This window comes from Panthera pardus, unplaced genomic scaffold (assembly GCF_024362965.1).
Source record: "Panthera pardus isolate Hobbes unplaced genomic scaffold, ASM2436296v1 HiC_scaffold_8, whole genome shotgun sequence".
NCBI lineage: Eukaryota > Metazoa > Chordata > Mammalia > Carnivora > Felidae > Panthera > Panthera pardus.
This window is the reverse complement of record NW_026527013.1, coordinates 83960145-83982862: the sequence shown is the minus strand read 5'-3', so window position 1 is coordinate 83982862 and position 22718 is coordinate 83960145. Positions and strand designations below refer to the sequence as shown.

General features: G+C 35.7%; 1 long non-coding RNA gene across 2 annotated transcripts; it reads left to right on the top strand.

The window, feature by feature from the left end:
* The first annotated feature begins 6872 nt into the window (after nucleotides 1-6872).
* On the top strand, nucleotides 6873-22109 carry LOC109268144 (uncharacterized). Of its 2 annotated transcripts, XR_002080495.2 has the most exons (5): nucleotides 6873-7057; nucleotides 18709-18920; nucleotides 19019-19211; nucleotides 21239-21480; nucleotides 21880-22109. It is a non-coding gene; the product is annotated as an uncharacterized LOC109268144 (long non-coding RNA). The 2 variants fall into 2 exon arrangements; XR_002080496.2 differs by lacking the exon at nucleotides 19019-19211.
* Nucleotides 22110-22718: the final 609 nt, after the last annotated feature.

Here is a 22718-nt window from a genome sequence, read left to right as displayed (position 1 = left end):
GAAAAGGTGTGGAATGATTGGGATCTATACAGATTCCGTTATTATAAAGTAGCTTGGAACTAGCTGTAGTAATTTTTTAGTACCTTCAGGAGTTAATGCTACTTCAGTGAAAATAAACATGTCATGTTTTGCCACATTTTTTTCCTATAGCCATGGATATGCCAATCTTCTCTCTTCTGCTTTTCACTACTTTTTTCAATTTCAGAAAATTTCAAAATTTAAACTACTTCCCTAAATATTTTTTCTTTCATTATCTAACATGGTTTTCCTAAAATGTCCTCCCAGATTCTGGTTGGGTGATTTCCATCGGAATGTGTATGGATTCATTACATTGTGTCCCAATCAAAAGCATTCACTAATTGAACAAATGATGACATCCTCACCTCCTTTAAGTAATATCCATTCAGAAATTACCTCCCATCTTGAGAAAGAAGAACAAGGCTAGAAGTATCACAATCCCAGATTTAAAATTATACTACAAGGATATAGTAATCAAAAAGTAGGTAGTGGCACAAAAACAGACACATAGATCAAGGGAACAGAATATATAGCCCAGAAATAAACCCACACTTAGATGGCCAGTTAATTTTTGATAAAGGAAGCAAAAATATACAATGGGATAAAGAGAATCTCTTCAACAAATAGTGCTGGGAAAGCTGGACAGCCACATACAAAAACTAGACCACTTTCTTATACCATACACAAAAATAAATTCAAGATGGATTAAAGACCTGACCATGAGACCTGAAACCATAAATGTAGGCAGCAATCTCTTTGACATTGGCCTTAGCAACATTTTTCTAGATATGTGTCCTCAGGCAAGGGAAACAAAAGCAAAAATAAACTACGAGGACAATATCAAAATAAGGTTTTTCACAGTGAAGGAAACCATCAACAAACAAAATGGCAACCTAGTGAATGAGAGAAGACATTTGCAAATGATATATCTGATAAGGGGTGAATATCCAATATACATAAAGAACTAATACAACTCCACGCCAAAATACCCAGAAATTATTTGATTAAAAAGTAAGTAGAGGAGGGGCACCAGGGTGGCTCAGTCAGTTAAACTTCCGACTTTGGCTCAAGTCATGATCTCACAGTTTATGAGTTTGAGCCCCGTGTCTGGGCTCTGGGTTAACAGCTCAGAGCCTGGAGTCTGCTTCAGATTCTGTGTCTTTCTCTCTCTCTGTCCCTCCCTCCACCCTCAAAAATAAATAAACATTAAAATTTTTTTTTAAATAATGGCTAGAATCAAAAAGACAACAAATAACAGGTCTTGGTGAGGATGTAGAGAAGAAAGAACCCTCATAGACTGTTGGTAGGAATGTAAATTGGTGCAGCCACTGTGCAAAAGTGTATGGAGGGTCCTCAAAAACTTAAAAATAGAAATATCATATATTCTAGTAATCCCACTACTGGGTATTTACCCAAATAAAACAAAAAGACTAATTCAAAAAAGATAAATGCAACCCTATGTTTATTGTAACACTATGACGGCCAAGATATAAAAGCAACATATCTACATCCATTGGTAGAAAAATGGAAAAGGAAAATGTGATATACACATACATATGAATATTACACAGTCATAAAAAAGGATAAGATATTACCATTTGTGACAACATGGATGGACCTAGAGAGTATTATGCTAAGTGAAATAAGACAGAGAAAGACAAATACCATACGATTTCATTTACATGTGGAATCTAAAAACTAAAGAAAACAAACAATCAATCCAAAAACACTCTTAAATACAGATAACAAACTGGAATGCCAGAGATGGAGTGGATGGGGATGGGTGAATTTGATAAGGGATTAAGAGGTATAAATTTCCAGTTAGAAAATCAATAAGCCATGGAAATAGAAAGTACAGTATAGAGACTATAGTGAACAATATTTTACTAAAGTATGGTAACAGACGGTGACTACACTTAATGTGGTAAACACTGAGTAATATATAGAATTGCTGAATCAACAAGTTGTACACCTGAAACTACTACACAATTGTATGTTAATTATACTTCAATAAAAAGAGAAGAAATTACCTTCCATCAGACCAAGATTTTTTTTTTTTAATATATGAAATTTACTGTCAAATTGGTTTCCATACAACACCCAGTGCTCATCCCAAAAGGTGCCCTCCTCAATACCCATCACCCACCCTGCCCTCCCTCCCACCCTGCCCTCCCTCCCACCCCCCATCAACCCTCAGTTTGTTCTCAGTTTTTAACAGTCTCTAATGCTTTCATCAGACCAAGATTTAATCCAAGCCTGTTCTAAACGTAAGGCTGCTTCCTAGCACTTCCCAGAATTGCTTCTATATCTTTCTTGCACCTTCTTTTAGAAACCTAACACTGTAAATACCATGGTTTCATCCCCTCAGTATACTTCCCATACTTACCTCATTTCAAACAACAGCTCTGTCAATTTGAAACTTAATAAATGATGTATAAATAGTCTATGTCTATTATTGAAGACTTTGTTTCTAAAATATGTTCATATTTTATGAAACTGCTTAGTTATCTATCCTAATTATCCATGGGAGTTTTCCCAGTACCTCTCTGGCACTCCAAAAGTTGTCTTCATTGGCTTCTTGTATTCAAATTGCCTCTGAAGGCAAATTTGGACTCTTGAGGTCTTCCCACAAATGGTGGTCCATTCACCTGCCATGATACATGCCTTTTTCCTAGATCCATCCTTAACAATAATTAGGAATGTTCATATATCTTCTCTATGTCTAGGCTGGCCAACTAGATAGAAATTTTATCCTAAGCAAACTCCCATCCTTGAACATGTGTTCCATTATAATCATTGTTATTTCTCTTACTACTCTTATATGCATTATAAGAAAAAGAAATACTGCTTTTAAACCAATCTTGTGTGTCCTTGAGAAATGCTAATTTCTAGAAGCAAAATACAGGCATACGCTTTAAAATTTTTCTGCTTAGCATTGTAATTAATGCCATATTTTTTCTATACCTCCGTTCAAGATTACTTGTCCAATAAGGACCAAAAATGTGTCAGTCTTGTGTTTGAACCAGTCTCTCTATGAAATCCACAAGTATCATAATTTTGTCGATTTAATTTGTGATCATATAGCAAGAAATGTGGATGTGTCACAGTGGGGATTTTAAGACAACCCTGATAATTTAAGAAGTAAATCAAGTCATATTCACCCTTTGGCCTTGGATACAACTTAAATCAAAAGAGAGAGAGAAATACTTTTGGCAATACATACTACTTGTGCAGCTTTTGAAAATGAAAAGGTAATGTAGAAATGACTTCACTGGGCTAATATTCCCCAGCCTGCTGTTTTATCCAAGACACACAGTAATGAGAGCAATGTTCCTTTGCATGAGCAAATGATAGAAAGAGCCTAAGTAATTAAATGCTGTCTAAAGTGAGAAATGCTATGGATCCTGACTTCTCAATGTGGGGGTCTAAATTCCTTTGATAGGTCTTCTTCCAAGGTACCTAAGAGAGCCCCTCCTAACTTCAGGGTCTGTTAAATACTAGAAGTTTCAGAAAAACTGAAGCCTTCATAGATTTCTAACATCAATCTTTTGCTTATTACACAGAATGTAAGGGATTTTTGTCACAGCCATTTCTGCAACACCAAGAACAGTGATTGGCATATATCAGAGGCTTGGGGAATGAATAAATTCAAGGGAGGAACCACTGATTGTCTTTCCAAAATAAGAATCATTGTGTCACGTTATGAGTTTTTAATTTTAACTGAAAAAAATTACTTAATATTGTGATTGAGATTAGCCTCATGAGGGGTGCCTGGGTGGCTCAGTCAGTTAAGCATCTGACTCTTGACCGGCTCAGGTCATGGTCTCACAGTTCATGATCTCACAGTTCTGAACCTCACATCGTGTGGAGCCTGCATGGGATTCTCTTTCTCCTCTCTCTCTCTCTCTCTCTCTCTCTCTCTCTCTCTCTCTCTCTCAAAATAAATAAATAAAGTTAAAAAAAAGAAATCAGCTTCACGAAACTGGGGCTATACATAAAGAACGAACTTTAAAAATGTGACCTGATGATTCCCAGTCTATCATCATCTCCACAAGAAGGTAAATTTCCTTTCCCATAAGAATGTGGGAATGTGGTAGAGAAAATAAACAGAGGGTGATTCTATTTCATTATAAGTAATGGAGGAAGTATCTTCAGCCCTCTATGGTAAGATAAAGGGATAAAGGAATAACTTGTACCATGTTTTGAGGCACATAATAAGTTTTCCCATAGACCAGGCACATTTAGTTGGTTGGGATTTGGACCATCATTGAAAATTAAGTCAATAAAATGATTAACACTTCACAGTTCAGCTGAAGTGGCGTAACACAAATTTTATGAAGTGGAATTTTTGTTAATAGCGTTATAGCACCATTTCTTACGATTATAAAGAATCACTTCCAAATTTAAAAGCAAGGTTATATACAGCTTTGCAAACAGCCCCAGATTATGGTTACTATAGTAACATTTACCATGGTTAATACTGGAGCTGCAGAGATTATTAGCTAGAGATTTTAACCTTGGCACAGAGTCCTTTTAAAACGAAAGTATGAAACACACACTCAAAAAATAAACGTCATTTACCACATGCTTTCCTCACAATTGAGGCTATGTTGGGAAATAGATATTTAAGAGAACATAGTGTGCTGGTGTAACCTTAATAAATATATACATTCAAGCAGTTCTTTCTTTATGTAGAGAATACTAATCAGCAAAAAAAGAAGATACATAGGTAAGAGAAACATATTTGGGAGCTGTAAATGACTATATATTAAGTCCACTATCAATTTTCAGATGGAAACCAAATAAAACATATATTAAATGATTTGCTCAATATGAAACAGCCTGCTGGTGGCAATACAAAAGTCTAGAGCACTCTCTCATTCCACCATCTTCTCATTTCAACTCTAAGCAAAATCTATCATCTGAATAAATCCATTGCATGTTATAGTTGTCTAGAGCCCAAGCTGCTGGGGCACACAGCTGGATCAGTTGGGAGCTATTTCCTCTCAGTCCTTATACCCCTCCCCATCTAGCTCCAAATAACTGCTGAATCCTACCTGTTAACACTTCCAATTTCTACTCGTGGTTTCCATTTTTCTCTATTCCCATCACCACCTCAACATACAAGCCATCATTAAATTCCAAAATTATGATTACAGAACACTGCAAACATATACCAAAATACAGAGAACAGTATAATGAAGACCCTCATCAACTATCTTTGATAATTCAATAATTACAATGTAATTGGTTAATCTTATTTCATCTCTATCTTCAGTTACGTTGAAGCCAATCCAGATACTATATAATTTCATTCATAAATATTTCAGAATCTATCCACAAATATTAATGACTCTTTAAAAAGCAATCATAATACCAATAATTCCATAATACTATCAAATCTTCAGTAACTGACACAGTTCCCCAATTCTCTAATGCATTTGTTTCACAGTTTGATTGTTTGAATTGGGATCCAAATAATAATAGTAATGCCATAACTGTCATAGAGTGATATATTTCCAAAGTCTTTTTTAACCCCTTACAATTACTTCTTGCTTTTTAGTGTTGTTTTTGTAATTGTTATTGAGGAAACCAGGCAATTTGTCATGTAGTTTCCCACAGTCTGGACTTTGCTGATTGCATCCCCCATCATATCATTCAGCATTTTCCTCTTGCCATTTATTTTTAATGAATTTTCAGTGAAAGTAGAAGCTTGATTTTATTTATGTTTGGATCAAGCAGTGTGGTGGTGTTCCAAAGCAGGCACATCGTCTGCTTTTCTTGTTTTTATTTATGTTAATGAATTGATTATCATGGCCTATATCCATTAATAAATTAGGTACGGCAGAATTGTGATATTCTGGTATAAACTTCCAGTTATAAAATAAAATAAGTCCTGGATATGTGCTGGAAGCCGAGCTACCCAACCTGAGTGGCAAAGCCCGGGCTGTGGACGGATTGGTGACTGCAAGGCGGCCCACCGACAGTGAAGCTTCTTGTACTCCTGCTTTTAGGTAATTTGGCCTTGAAAGTACCTGGGGTGTTGTCTGTTGGGGAATTGCCCTTGGCAGGCCCGCTGGGAAAAGAACCATTAGGGAAGAAAATAAGGTTCCGCAAGAAATTGTGCGGCCTTATGTGTAGCCCTTGCCATTCCCCATGGAGACTCCTCTACTTGCAGGAAGGACAGCCTCGTGCAGTTGCCAGCAAAGGCGGCCAACGAAGGAGAGACATAGGGATCCGAAAGCCCCACTCCGGTAACTAAGGAGTGTATCTATGGACACAGGTCACTCTGACCCCTGGGCCCACCTGGCCCCCAGGAGGCATTCCAGATGATGATTGAACTTAGTCGGTTAAAGTACAGAATTGTTCATTGGTTCCTAGGTGCATTGTCTCTCTGAGAATGTATAAGGCGTGGGTTTCTAAGGCCCTCTTGGCCCCCTTCCTCGGACTCAGGCGAACACTTTTGTTCTTCAAAACCACGAATGGTTCAGGGAAACAACTAAGAGGTCATGTCCCTGTAACTGTTGCACTTGAGATGTTGAGAGATAAATGACCTTTCGTGAAAACAGCAAAGCAAATACTTTATAAATTATAGATAAACGTAGATACATAATAAAAACAATAAAAATTAATCAATAAGCAAAGGGCAAGAGGGAACAGTATGACAAAACAATCAAGTTATTCCTTATTGGATGATTATACAAAAGAACAATTTTAGACTTAGGTAATGTTAGAAAAACACAGATGACGTATGTTACAAAGAAATCACTAGCAAATATAATGCCACATTTACTGCAATAGATTGGCCAGTTCAACCACTGCTGTTGTCTGTGTCCATTTTTATTTTAGTTTTTTATTTTTATTTTTATTTTTGTTTTGTTTTATTTTCACTTTTTCGCCGACACCGTTCATTCTTTGGGAACCCCTGGACCTGGTGGAGCTGGACTCTGGCAGATATGTAAAGTACAGCACAGGCAATATTAGTCAGTAATATTGTATTAATGTTGTATGGTGACAGATGGTGATTACATTTCTTGTGGTAAGTGTTGAATAATGTAGAGAAGAGCCAAATCATTCTGTTGTTTACCTGAAACGAATATAACATTGTATACAACTATACTTCAATCATAAAATTTAAAAAAAATAAAAATAAAGTTTAAATTAAATGAAAACCAGAGGATATGGTTTGTAGAGGGAAGGTACAGATTCTTGTAGAGGGAAGGTACAGAGGGACTGCCAGATTCTTTTCTTTTATTTACTTGTTTTCATAATACTGATTTAGTTTTCAAGTGTCTACTAAAAATGACCAATGAGTTTCTTATTTTGATTTAGCATTATTATTAATTTGTCAATTTAATCATATTTGATGTTTTTTAATACTTTCAATGTATTATTCTTAGGGGTACTAAAATTTTCTGATTTGGGGCTAGTGGAGCTCTATTCAGGTTGGCTTCTGGTTTTTTAGACATAATTCTAGAAGGCTTTGATGGCTTGCTTCCTTGCCTGTTTAGAACAAGAGTTTCAGTCTAATGTTGATATTTCCTGTCCTAGACATGGAATTAACTATCTTTCTAAGGAGTCTGATTTCTTTTAGTGAAAAGTATTAGTTAGATGACAAAATCTGGGAATTAGGAGAGCTTATTGTTACCATTATGATCATTATTTCTAGGCTGTTTCAACGGGTAGAATAATAACATTTTTCACACTGATACTTCCAAATCAAAATCAGAACTACATGATTTTTACATGCATTCATTGATTGCTTTTCATCCATGTTGAAACTCTTGATTTTCATCTCTACCACCATAATGGCATTTAATGTATCTGACACTACATACAAACAAACACATTTCAGAGTGGCAATATCAACATTACCCCCCAACAATATGGTTATAGAAATCGGTTTAAGGTTTTGCAGCCATTTTTTCTTCATCCTTAGGTATAATTCCACCAAGAATACACGGACAAATTATTGTGTTTTAGGCCCACTCATAATATTAACTCTCTATGCGGTTGATTAGTACATATTTAGGCTCACCTGTTTTTAATTTGCTTTTGCTTTTTGGAATTTTTTAAAACTCAGCTTATTTTTGTAGATATATAAAATAGTTATATGTGTACAAAATAAAATCTACAAAATATGTTATATTAAGGAACTCTAACTTCTGTCCTTGCTTTCTCCTCCCTATGGCCTCTCTTAATATCTATAGGCAATTGGCACACTTATTTTACTACAGTGGATCTACACTGTCAGGGCAGGTAGCCCTTACATTCTACACTGCCTCCCTTATGTCTTTTAATCTTACATTGTTAGGTATATACACTCTTTTGCTTAATACCAGTCCTTATACTAGTCATGTTGGTTGTTTGAATCATGTCCTCTAGTAAATTTCCTAGGAGTGCTCATAGAACTATTTTCTCTGAGTTGTGGTTTTCCTAACTGGTACTCTGCAATCTTTATTCTTGATTCTAAGTTTGGCTGGTATATAGGCTCCACACCCAGTGTAGGTCTTGAACTCACAATGCTGTGATTAAGTCATGTGCTCTATCAACTGAACTAGCCAGGAGCCCCTGTGAATTTCTTAAATATGTTGTTCTTTTATCTTTTGGCATAATGTGTAGCTGAAAGTCAGGTTTTCTTACCATTCTATGTGACTTTTTGCTTGAGTAGCCAAATAATATATTTTCTTTTTTTAAATTAACAACAGATATTATAGCATGTGATTATCTTGGCTACTTTGGGTCTGTTTCAAGGTTCATGGTCTCAGTATTTAATTTCAAATATTTTTTTTAAATGGAAGTTTTCAAGGATTATAATTTTTATTATTTGATCTGTTCCATTCTCTATCTTTGATATCTATCATTGTATATCAAGTTCCTGTTGCTACATTATTCACCCATTGTTGACATTTAACAATGTCCATCAAGACTGTGGTAGTCCAGTCTCTACAAAAGTAGCCTAAATTATGTACTTTTTTGTGCTGCTACATTATTCCATTTTTCATGTCAGAAGTTGAATTTTATCTCAATATTTCTCCCTACATTTTCTCTTTAAAAAGAATCACTTTTCACTTCACTCTGTTCTAATGGATCTACTGAACCACCTAAGAGAATGGTCTCAGGAATGAATTACCCTAATACATTCTAATATTTCTCTCCCACAAGTTTTATACTTGTGATGCATATTAGTTTGCTTGATATTCTATGCTTAAAACTACTTAAAACACTGAACTGTGCTAATATAGGTAATGATATTAAAATTAGAAATGTATGCCAAATATTGCTTTAAGGCATACTATATTTTTCCTAGCACACATATTTGAGGACCTAAAAAACATAAAAATTAAGGAATCAGTTTGAATTTTTATAAGTTAAAAAAGCTTTGAAAGCATACTAAAAGAAGCGATGGTATTTATTCATTATAGAAGTCAAATTAGTTTTCCTTCAAAAATGAAATAATACACTGCTCTTTGTATTTTCCTTTCTTACATCTGTATTTTTGCCCTGGTTTATATTTTTGGGAGGTGGGGACCCAAATGGGTGCTCAATGCCAAGTGTATGCTATAATTAAAGCATGGGGAACATTTAAGCTTTCTCTGATCTTCCTTCCTTCCCTCTTTCTTTGTTCCTTTTTAAAGTTTTATTGGTTTAGTCATAAAAACTGATTACAATGAAAACCTCCTTTCCATCTTTGGTATGAGGCTGCTTATTCTAACCTCGTTGCAATCCTAAAATATGGCTCCAGTAAATGCTTTTGCAACCTTTTTCAAATATTAAGTTCAAAGTGAAGATGTTCTTACATTCTTGAACAACACTTTTAAGATTTTTTTAATATTAAAATATTCAGGGGAAAATATTACATCAAAGTAGAGGCAATCATAGTATAATATGAAGACTCATGAGGAATGAATGTACTTGAATTCTTAAGTGTGGCAAGTCAGTTATATATTAGAAATTAGACAAAATAAGAATTTAAGGACATCAAAAGGAATTCTAAAACATGTGATGTATAAGGACATCAAAAGTAGAGGATAAGTGGGTGTCTTTATCTGATAAAGGTATAAAAATGCTCTCTTTGCCTAAAAGATTTGAAAGATGCCACTTTCAAATTATTATTACTCTGGAAATATTTACTAGCACTGATTTATTAAGACATGTTTAATATGTAACTGTTCCAGCACTAACACAAAAATGAAGTCCTCTAGAGATTTTGGAAAAACTTTTGGCCAAAATACACAACCAGATTGGGGGGGGGGGGGGAGTAAAATTGAGCAACTTTTTGAAAATCCTTGAAATGATAGTTAACATTTAATTTAAGGAGGATTAAATTAATATGCACAAATTCAGTCTGAGAGGGAAGTAGGCCTAACATGTAGCCTGGGTGATCTATGCCTCTCCCATGTAGCTTTCTTCCCTTCAACCAGGAAAGCCACAGTAATTCCAAAGAGAGGGTACCTAGTGCTCAGATAGTTGTGTCTGAGTACTATTCCCCGCGAAATGAACTAGAGTCCTTAATGACATGCTTGATTATAGATCTTTGGCATGGAAACGGGAAAGTGAGCTGGAATATCTTGTTGTTCTAGAAAATAAGAAAATGTTTAAAGACTAATAGGGCTATGCTAAAAACAAATGTTTACTGAAGAATAAAATAATATCTGAATAAATGCAGACATCTGCCATGTTTCTGGAGTAAAGACTCAAACCAATCTATACATTTTATGTAATTCCTATCAAATATAACTATATAATTTTAAACATAACTGGACTGGATGACTTACAGCTTATGTGAAGTAAAAAATGAACACTTTGAAAAACAGAGCTGTGATATCTTGACCTGACAGGAAAAAAAAAAAAAAGAAAAGAGAATTCATACCTCATAAAAGAATAACAGTTTGGATTGTTTAGTGGCCATAGAAGAATTAAAAAATAAAACAGAATATCCAAAAATTAATACTATAAATATGGGCATTTAAATAAAATTCTTGGGAAATTAATTATATGTGGAGGAACATCCCTACATCATACCATACAATAAATTCCATGTAGAGTATTTATTTATACTTTTGACAAAATTTGAGAAAAATGGCTAATATTTAATGTATATAATAAAAGAATATACTCTTAGAAGGAATATTCTGTTATTAAATGAGAAATATAACAGAATTTAAGGAAAATAGTGTTTTGAATTTATGATATAACAAAAATGGTGGTGTTGAAAAAATATTTTAGCCTTTTTATATACAATTCAAAGTATCACATACATAATAAATATCCAATTATAAATGACAGGAACAACTTCTGTGGAGTTCACAAACATGATTTTTCAAAAGGTCTCACACAGGAGCACCTGGGTGGCTCAGTTGGTTAAGCGCTCATCTCAGGTCATGATCTTGCAGTTCATGAATTTGAGCCCTGCGTCAGGCTCTGTGCTGACAGCTCAGAGCCTGGAGCCTGCTTCAGGTTCTGTGTGTCCCTCTCTCTCTGCTCCTTTCCCACTTCCTCTCTGTCTCTGTCTCTCTCTCTCAAAAAAATAAAATAAAATACAAATATAAATAAATAAATAAATAAATAAATAAATAAATACATTTTTTTCTAAAAAATAAAAAAAAATAAAAAAAAAAGAAGGTCTCATACAGTTGGATGGATATGCAGCCCTTTTTAGACACAAATTCCCAGCTGAACATTAGAGGAATACCCACACACAGTTGGAGATTCCTTTGGATGACATTGGTGAAATGGTCTGCAGGCAATCTATCCCATTTTACAGCCTTGGCAACTTTGTTTCAGATAGTTTTTGTTTCAAGTCTTGCCCTGTCTCATTCTTCTAATTGGCCCTCTACTCTCAGCTACTCTTCTGGCATTTGACCTCATGGATTAATTTCCCTAACTTTCCTTGCTTAATGTTCTCAGTTAGTTAAAGCCAGGGGACCCACCAACTGTTAATTTGATAATATATATCCTTGAAACAGACCTAGAAAAACCCTCCACCCATGCACTAACACCCACAATACCAAACACTTGAGCTCAGACTTACATTGGCCACACCTATATCACAGTCTAGCCCCAGGTAGGCTGATTCTCCATGGAGGAGCATTATCCACCTTAAGAGTTGCTGAAATTTATTAGAGAAAGTCATACAACCTAGAAACTCTCAATTCATGGCCACCAATCTCAAAAGGACCCTAACATGCTCCAAGCAATCTCATTACAGCAGTCTATTGCTTTTCTACCCTCACCAATGTTTAATACTTTCTGCTTTCTCCTCAGTCTCTCCTACCTCATTTCCCACTCGATCCAGTTTTATGTTGAGAAAATAGATGTAACTAACACTAATTCATCCTCTTACTGTTTGTTCTATGTGTGTGTGTGTGTATTTATTTTTTTCTGTCTTTGTCCTATAACCATAGAAGAATGTTTCTATGCCAATCAAAAACTAAAACCAGTGCTTGGTCTCTGAATCTCGTCTTCCTTTCCTTTCCTAGGACTTGGCTCTTCAACTTACCTATCCTCTTTCATCAACCACTTCACCTTCTTTTCTCATTCCCATTAATATTCAAATATGATTCAGCAGTTCTGATCTTAAAGACAATTCCTCCATTGAGCCCCCATTTCCCATTTTTCTGTTCCCCTTCATGGAAAAGTATATAGAATGAGTTGAGAACTCAAACTCTCTCCACTTCCTTAACTCCTTTTACTACCTAGACACTCCTTTTGTCTGTGGAACCCCCAGTCTAGCTCAGGTCTTATATTCATCAACTCTCAGCAGGATTGCTATTGAACACATCTTTCTTATTTAAACTTTATTCTTTTATTTTCAGTGACAACTCTCCTTGTTTATCTTTGATCTCTCTGGCTACTCCATCTCACTTTGCTTTGTGGGCTTGTCCACTACTTTTTCGCTTCTAAATGTTGGAGTGTTCTAAGAATCTGTTTTGGATACTCCTTTCTCCTTCTTTAACACTAGGTAATTCCACTGTTTTTTTTGTGTTGTTTTTTTGTTTTGTTTTGTTTTCAGTTTTAAAATATAGAGTATGCACTGAAAATTTTCAAAATTATATCAATATCCCTGAACTCTTTCTGGAGCCAGAGTACTATATATTCAACTATCTACTTGACATCTCTCATTATATATGTAATAGATAACTCAAATATAGAGCATTTAAAATAGAACCATCTATCTATGTCTTTTTCTCCTCTCGTAGTCTTTGCCATTAATAGTAAATGATGTCATGCTTCAGGCATGAGAGTTTTCCTTTATTCCATACCTCAGATTCATCATTAAGTCCTATAGAAACAACCTACAAACAATAACCAAATCTTTCTATATATCTCCGCATCTTTATACCATCAATTTGGTCCAAGACACCCTTATTCCCACTTGAGTCATTATAATATTTTCATAACTGGTTACATTTCTTGCACAGCTGCAAACCGCAATTGATTTGGCACAGAGAATCTAGCTTGTTCTCTGTAAATAAATATAATCATGTCATGTCTCAGCTTAAAACTCCTTAGGAACTTCCTTTTGGATTTAGTCTTAATGTTCAAAATCCTTATCATGACTTATAAATACTAATGTGATTTGACTCCTGCTTACATTTCCAATCTCTTCTAATAGAACTATCCTCTTGATAAATATATTCTATCCCTACTGTCCTCTTTGCTAATCTTTAAACCTATTGGTGTCGTTTCCGGTTTATGGTTTTTCCACACCTTAATACTCTATCAGAAATGTTTTTTGCAAGACTATATGGCTGACATTTCATTCAGGTCTAAGTTTAAGGCTGATTCTGACTGTCCATCTTCATTCTACCCCTTTAATCTGACTCCCTGACTTCGCTTGGTATTGTGAATAAAACTGTTTAACAACTGGCAGAAAGAAAGAAAGAAAGAAAGAAAGAAAGAAAGAAAGAAAGAAAGAAAGAAAGAAAGAAAGAAAGAAAAAAAGAAAGAACACTGATATGTAGTATTTGCTGATTTCCATGGTGTAAATATTTCCATAATGGCTAATGTCACCTACCAACATGACCTTATTGAATGAATATTTGGAAGAAATAGACACAATCAGTTTTCACAAGCAGATGCAAGCCTTCAGAATATCACTGGACTACTACTGGTTAAGAACTTTACTCACCTACTAACTTAATTAATGTTTTATCTAATACCCATTATTAGTAAGGCATAGAGCTTGGGGATCTCTTACCAGGTCTATGGTGACATAAACATAGAATCAGAGGGAATCAGATGATGTTCAGACATTGTAAAACCATAATAATTGTTTATAGTCCTATAAATTTGTTTTCTAATTCAAAAACTCCATTCACTTATTTGAATCTTTTGTATATAAATAGAAATGGTTTTAAGAAAAACAGCCACAGAGAATCAATCTATAAGGAAATATATTATAAAATACAGATATCTTTTTTTTCCTGGAAAAATAAATCTCAAACTTAACCAGAGCTATTCCAAACATAACGTAAAATATTTTTCAAAAATGTACATGTTTGTAGATCTGGGATGTCATTCCTCTTCATAGTGTGAACATAAAACACTATGTAAATAAAAAGAAATCAAAACTCTCTTTAATTGCAAATGCTTTGTGTTTTATGAATAGAACCTTAGAGTGTTGTAGCTGAAAGATTTTCTTTTCCAGAAATTTTCAGTACAATTCCCTCATTTTACGGTTGAGAAAACAGACCCCTGGAGATCAGGGCTTATTAAGATACATTGCTTGATTGCAGCAGAATTAGGACTTAAATTTAGGAATCCTAAATTACAACTAAGGGCCCATTCCTGACACCAGGGATGAAATTATTCCTGTGAAATGGCTCTTCCTTATACAGCTCCCTGAAAGTACTCAAACTATCTTGTGTTTGATTCAAAGAAACTCTTCTACGTTCTAAGGGCAAGTCATTAACTTGCCAAGTATTTGGCTGTCTTTCTTATTTCCTATATGGGAACAAAAATGGGTTTGTTTTTCAGACAGAAAGGAAATGGCTTGTGTTTAACTAAAAACATGCTTTGTGAAGATGATGTTGACAATTTATTAGCTATAAGCTATAGTAATTTGAACTGGGGAAAAGATGTTTAAATTAAACAAGAAGTTCCAGCTAACCTCCAGGAAAAACATAATCAAGGTAATAAAACACTGAAATTAGATGATTCAGATAATCTATAATTCATTCATATACGAACTATGCAGTTAGTGCCATCTGCATGGGTAGTACTGAGGTACATGATAATCTGTTATGATACTTCCCTGTATTTACATGTTTTGTAGTCTAATCCTCTTGAATTTGAACATGTTTCCTAAGCAACACAAAATGGCAGAAGTGATAGGACACTGCTAGTTGTGGGAGTTCTGGGCTTAAGCTTGGCAACATCTGCTTTTGCACTTTGGGGACAGTGCACCATCATGCACAAAATTCAACTACACTAAGACGATGATGCTGTGAAAAGCCCAGCCTAATCACATGGAGAGAGCTCATAGAGGAGAATACAAGCCTCAGTTAATAGCTTTAGCTGAGCTTCTAACCAAGAGACAGTTTCACTTTGCCCTCACCTTATAACTGAGGGTATCTAGGAGTTGAGCTTGGCACCAGTCAAATTAGCCTAACTGATGCCAAGTAAAGGGGAGATAATCTGTTCCCCTATAGCCCTGGCCAAGTTACAGGATTGTGAACAAATAAATAAAATTATTGTTGTCTTAAGACACTAAATTCTGGGGTGTTTTTGTACACAGCGACAGGTGACAAGAGAAATTTAAAAACCTGGTCTTTGATTGCCAAAACCCTCTTACCTAAAGATCATAAAGAAGAGAATAGACCCATAAGCAGTGCAGATGAGTAGACATTCACCTATTGAAGATAGCCAGAGAGAATTATATGGTTGTTTAGTTTTTACCTAGGAAACTAAATTTTAAATCTAGACAGACCACTGTACTTTTTTTTTTTTTTTAATGTTTATTTAGTTTTGAGAGAGAAAGAGAGAGAGAGAGGGAGGGGCAGAGAAAGAGTCAGACACAGAATCTGAAGCAGGCTCCAGGCTCTGAGCTGTCAGCACAGGGCCCTACATGGGGCTCAAATCCATGAACTGTGAGATTATGACTTGAGCTGAAGTCAGACGCTTAACCAACTGACCCATCCAGGCGCCCACAAGGAGATTATATTTTGGTAGAATGTGGAATATTGAGAACACTTCCCACTTCAGCGTAAAAATGAAACTATTACCCTGCTTCTGTGATATTTTAAATTCTATACCCATTTTGCCAAAAACTGAAAAGAAATTTTATTCATGACCTTCAATTTATTTTCTTTTTTGAAATGGAAAACAATGGTAACACTTCACTATTGTCCTCAGAGGAGCCATAGTCAATAACGGTTTAAGTGTAGTTTCCAGTTTGATGTGAATGCAATTCAAGATATTTCATCAGAAAAAAGTATTATAAGAGCTAGCATGGTTGATTTATGCTGCATGGTTTTATCATGCAACAATAGAGATTTACTTCAGTTCAAATCTGGTAATAATAATGAATTTATTGTTTACTATATTTATAACTGTAATAAGATAATAGGCTTCATCCCCAGCAGGATTATAATTTCTACATACGCCCCTATAGCACATTTAGATACGACACTCAACTGCATTTCCAATCAGCTTCACAGATGAGTTTGCTTCCAGAAAAGCACATGCATTCAATTTAGTTTTTAGTAATCTGTGCCTTCATGAATTCCAATAAAATCCAGTTAACAACAACAACAAAATTCTCTGTGAAGTATGATGTTGTTAACTGTCATATATTAAAATATGCTTTCATATGAAGAATTTTTTGGCAGAATTATTATCATTTTTTATTTTGGTACTTTGACCCATTGTACATATTCACAGAAATTTTACTTATCACCACCAAGGTTGTGTTTGATACATCGGGCACTGGGTTTGCTTCATTATTTTAAATAATTCCTTTAAAAGCTTTACGATTTCACAAAACTGTTTATTTGAAATGTGACATTGCTGCTGTCACCCTCTTTGAGATACTGAAATCTGTCAAGCAGCTTATATATGTGCTGTTTTAATTTTCTCAATTTATATTTCCTTTTCTTTGAAAAATATGTAAGATGAACATTTTATTACTAAACTCTAACCTGAATTTTGGTCTTCGGTCTATTTTTTTTAATCTTTTTTTCCCTTGCAGGGAACTCAAATTCAAAGATCATATTAAAACTTAAGCAATATTTTTCATCAACAACTTTGCTTCCCCAAAATTTATATTAGAGATCAAAAAATGAAAGGGTGAATCTATAAAGAAATACTAATATTTAAGTGGATCTTTAGTATAAGTTTTTAAATGAAATCAATATTAAAGATAATTTGTCCCCATGGCAGGAATATGTGGACCATTCTGGACCATAATGAGTGGTTTGATCAAGTAAAATCTTTATGCATTTTCTGTTGAGATTCACTTGTGCTGTGTTTCTATGAAATCCATCCATTTCAAGTACAATTAGAAGGAAATATCAGCTAGAAATCCTCAGCAAATCCCTTTGTTTTTAGGGTCAAACTATTATGTACATAATATAGACACTCCACAGATAGGTTCTTTGCCTCAATAGTGGTAAACTGGGCAAAAGTGCCAGGCAGAAGCTTAAGGAAAGAAGGTATGCATCATCAAGACCCAAAGATTGCATTTAAAACCTGACATGCTATTAAGTTTTATGAGATTACAGTTCAGAGTACATACTGAGATTAAATATTCATTATTATAGTCATTAGGAAATATAAAGGACTGATGGGAAATGTAAATGTAGATGGAAAGGATAAAGATGTTCTGAGAGATATTTTACAATTTTTTTTCCTCTTTCATACCACTTTAGAATCTGAATGGTTTTTCTAGAGAAGGAAAGAGTAGAGCACAACTAGGTTCATACTCATTGAATCAGATCAGGATAGAAAATGTGTCCTTGTGCCAAAAATACTAATTCTTTCATCTGCATTTTTAAACAACTTCTGGCATTTTTTGTCTTCTACATTTGTGTCATTATGTATCAAAAATAGCAAGTTTATATAAAGTGAAAATATATTTATTTTTGAATCAGGTATGATTATCTTCCTAGCTAATAGGCTGAGAAGCAAATATATATTTAATTCTGTTAATTTTTATAAGAATTTCCAACTCTTAATCTTAATCTTATAAGTAATATTTGAAAATTAATAATTTTCCTAACTTCTGAAATACAGAATTTAGTCATGTAAAGATTAAGCAGATCCATTTTCTGCAGCTTGGGAGAATGACTACATTAAATGACTTCCTGATTGAAAAAAAATAAAAATAGGGGCACCTGGGTGGCTCAGTTGGTTGAGCAACCGACTTAGGCTCAGGTCATGATCTCACAGTTTGTGAGTTCGAGCCCCGCATTGGACTCTGTACTGACAGCTCAGAGCCTGGAGCCTGCTTTGGATTCTGTGTCTCCCTCTCTCTCTGCCCCTCCCCTGCTCACGCTCTGTGCCTCTCTGTCTCTCAATAATAAATAAACATTAAAAAAATAAAAAATAAATAAAAAATAAAAACGTTTGATAAAATATTTTAAAAGCCTTTTAAAAGTCAATGTTGAGCTGCTAAGATATTAAAAACAACTCATCCTTAAGGGCATTTGCTAAGAGTGATCTTAAATTTTACTTTTTGTTCCCAAGATATAGGGAGAAGGACAAAGAGAAGAAGCCCAAGAGCCACCTTTCCACAGAAGAGAATCTAATAGCAGACAAACACACTCCTATAGCTGGGACACTAAAAACCCATAGCTTACGTGTAAAGGAACAAGAAATAAGCCTGCTTCTTTAAGAATCTAAGTGCTGAAAGCAGATCTGAGACAAAATAAAACTTCTGTGATAATTCATAACCACAGGTCAGTTCTCCAATGGAATATGTTTATCCTAACTGGTCTAAAAAATACTAAATAAACGAAAACTCAAGCTGAGATTTCAGTTTAAAGTATCTCTATAGTGTCCTAGGAACCTAAGAAAAAGCAAATTAAGATCCGATTTGGGGAAGCCTGTCTTCAAGCCAGGTTTCAAAGAGTCTTCACAGAAAAAAAAAAAAAAATTCCAAGGAATAAGAACGTCCCATGAGACTCATGAACGATGGGGCACCTGTGTGGCTCAGTTGGTTATGCAACTGACTTTTGATTTTGGCTCAGGTATGATCTCACAGTTCCTGAGTTAGAGCCCTGCATCGGGCTCTGTGCTGACAGTGGGGATCCTGCTTGAGACTTTCCCTCCCTCAGTCTCTGCTCCTCCCTTGCTCGTGCTGCTGATCTCGCTCTCTCACAAAAATAAATAAATGTAAAGAAAAAAAGAAAGAAAAGAAAGAAAAACTCATGAACCAGAAGAGAAAAAACATACTGATTTTTAGAGCCAATGGGGAACACAAAAACCAGACAGCTTAGTAAAAACACATATATTATTCAGAGACTTGGATATCAAACAAAGCATAAATTAAAAAAGAAAAAGAAAAGACACCAAACACTAGCTATACTCAAGTAACATGATTTTTCATCTAGGAAACACAAGAGACACTACAGGTTAATTATTAAGCTACTGAAAGAATTTACCGTTATTGCTGAATTTAAAATTGTTATTAAAGAAGAGCTTGCATTAAAAAAAAAACAAAACTAGTTAGGGGGACAGGATGGTGTCAAGAAACAGACCATGTTCATATGACAAAAATGGCTTTGAGGATAGTGGAGAAAATGAGTTTCCGTAAATAATGATGAGATAATTACTTTTCCACAAAATTGAGTCCTTGCCTCAAATCACATGCAAATAAATTCTGGGTCATTTCATCAAAATGAAAAGTCAACCAACTGGATGTTATCTAGACTTATTGTGGTGATAAATTTGCAATGTACACAATTCTCAAATCATTATGTTGTACACGTGAAACTAATATAATATATGTCGATTACACTTCATTAAAGATATATAAATAAAAGGTAAAATACATGTTTAGAAAACAATAGAAAATAACAATTATGAACACAGAATAGCAACAGATTGCTTATATTATACATAGTAAGCTCAAATAATAAAAAAGACATTGAAAAACATAATTACCTTGAGAGCTTCCATTTATCAAAAGATAAAAAAGTATGCAAATAAATGCTACAGGATATTGCAATTGGTAAATATTATAATGATATCCAAATCAATAAGAAAAGGCAAACAACAACTGGTAGATGCTATTTATTGGCTCATTCAACTGTAATTCCTCTATTTGTGTTTCTTTTTGTACCTTAATAGTTACCAAACTAAAGACAACATTTAGGAGATTCTCAAGCAGCTAAATTTTCTAGATGCCAAGTGGATCCTGCTAATCAGAGGACTTTGTTCAGCAGAAGCTTTATTGTTCTTTTTGGCTGTTTTTCTCTGGTCAAACCAAATGGGTGGAGAAGTGCATCTTTTTTGTCTGCCTTGGCTAGCCTTACAAGTAGCTTACTATAAATTCATTTTTTTATGCTTTCATTTTTTGAGAGAGAGAGAGAGAGAGAGACAGTGTGAGCCCAGGAGGGGCAGAGAAAGGCGGAACGAGGATTCAAAGTGGGCTCTCGTGCTGACAGCAGGGAGCCCAGTGCTGTTTGAACTCATGAACTCACAAACCCTGAGATCACGACCTGAGCTAAAATACTATGCTCAACGGATTGAGCCACCCAGGTGCCCCTATAAATTCCTTTTTGTCTGTCAGATAGGCTTTTCAGTACTTTATAAGGACTTAATTATCAAGAGTTGGATATACCTCATGGTCCAATCCAGTTCAAGCCTTAATCTTCCCAATCGTCTCTCTCTCTCTCTCTCTGTCTCTCTCTCTCTCTCTCTCTGTCTCTCACTACAAATTTACTAAAGTGTATATTAAATATAATAAAACTCATCCCACATTTTAAGTGTACAGATTACTAAGTTTAGGTAACTGTGTGCAGTTTTGTAAGCATGACCACGATACATTACAAAACATTTACATTACCTCAGAAAGTTGCCTCGGGCCTCTTTGAAATGAATTCCCTTCCTCAATTCCCAGACCCAAGCAGTACTAATCTGCTATCATAACATTGCCTTTTCCAGAATTTCATATAAATGGGACCATACAGAATATAATGTTTTACCACCTTCACTTAACAAAGGCTTTGAAATTCGCCTAAGTTGTGTGTATCAATAGTTTGCTTCTTTTCAGCCTACAAAGGTCCACCACCACCAACCTAGCTCTCTGGGCTGTTAGGAGCTTGCCACCAGTGTTCCAGCTGGGCCAGTCCCCATCCTCTGAGGAGGTAACATCATCCTGACTTCAGTCCCAGTCACAAGATCGATCAGCATCCATCCACAGACAAGACACCACTGAGAAAAATCCCAGAACCCAGGGGTAAGGCTGAAGCACCCCCCTGCACAGCAGACGCCAAGACAGACCATATTAGAAGGGTAAGAGAAGTGGCTCCACTCTGGCCCCGTCGTCCCTCCCCCAAACCGGGGCGCAGCTCTGCCTCAAGGCTGCTCTGGACGTACCTCGTCACAAGGGGTTAAAGAGAACCAGAGGTGGACATCCTGTTTCCCCAGCGTTGCAAGACGCTTCCCAGGGGCCCACTGGGTCTCGCCTGGGACGGAATCACTGAGGGAATGGGCGGGAGCTGACGATGGTGGGGGTGGGGCTTACAGCGGCCAGAACCCAGAGCTTACTTACAGCTGTGCCTGGGCAGAGATCCCAGCAGGTGTCTCTGCTGGTCATCCCTTTTCGCCAGGGAGCTTGGTTGGCAGAGTTCTGCCTAATTCGGGCCTCTAGTCAGGGCCCTAGCAACTCGTTTTACTGCTGCCCCTTGGCAGGGAAGCAGATTTGGATCCTCTAATCCTACCCATCCCGGAAGTCTGGCCAGAGAACCCGGGCAGTTGCAGAGCAAAGCCAGGCCCGCCGTCTTGCCCAGCTGTTGAGCACGGTCTCTGGTCCCACATAACCTGGGAGCCTGAACAGCGACCCTGGGCAGCCTTGGAACACAGCCCGCTGTACCACTGAACCGTGGAGCCGTCCACAGCCTACCCAGCAGGGGAGCCCAGCCTATGAAACATACCACCTTGAAAACATAACTACCTTTGGGACTTACATCTATCAAAAGACAAAAAAAGTATGGAAATAAATTCTACAAGATATTGTAACGAATAAAGTTTATTATCAAGGTATGTTGGTAGAAATGTTGGTTGATACAACCAATTTGTAAAACCATGTGGCAGTTTCTTTAAAAGTTAACCATATACCTCTATGTGTGCCAGCCATTCTACTACTATGTATGTACTAAAGAGAAAGTATAGTTTACATAAATATTTGTACATAAATTTTCATAACAGCTTTTTTCCTTGTAATTGCCAAAAACTAGAAAGAGCCCAAATATCCATTAACTGATAAATGGGTTAACAAATTGAGGTATAGCCATAAAATGCATTAAGTCACTAATAAAAAATAATGAACTAACTGGAAAGAATTCTAAAGGATCTGATATTTCACTGCATTTGCCAGCTAACAAGCTAGAGTCTCCCGGGTCAGAGACAAAGGACTTTCTTATGCACAACATTAGCAATAGCAGAGTAGCACGGTTCCCTTAGCGCCAATTCAAGCAGGACAATATGAAGATGGGGGATGCAATACAGTATGTTACAGAACAATGACCTCA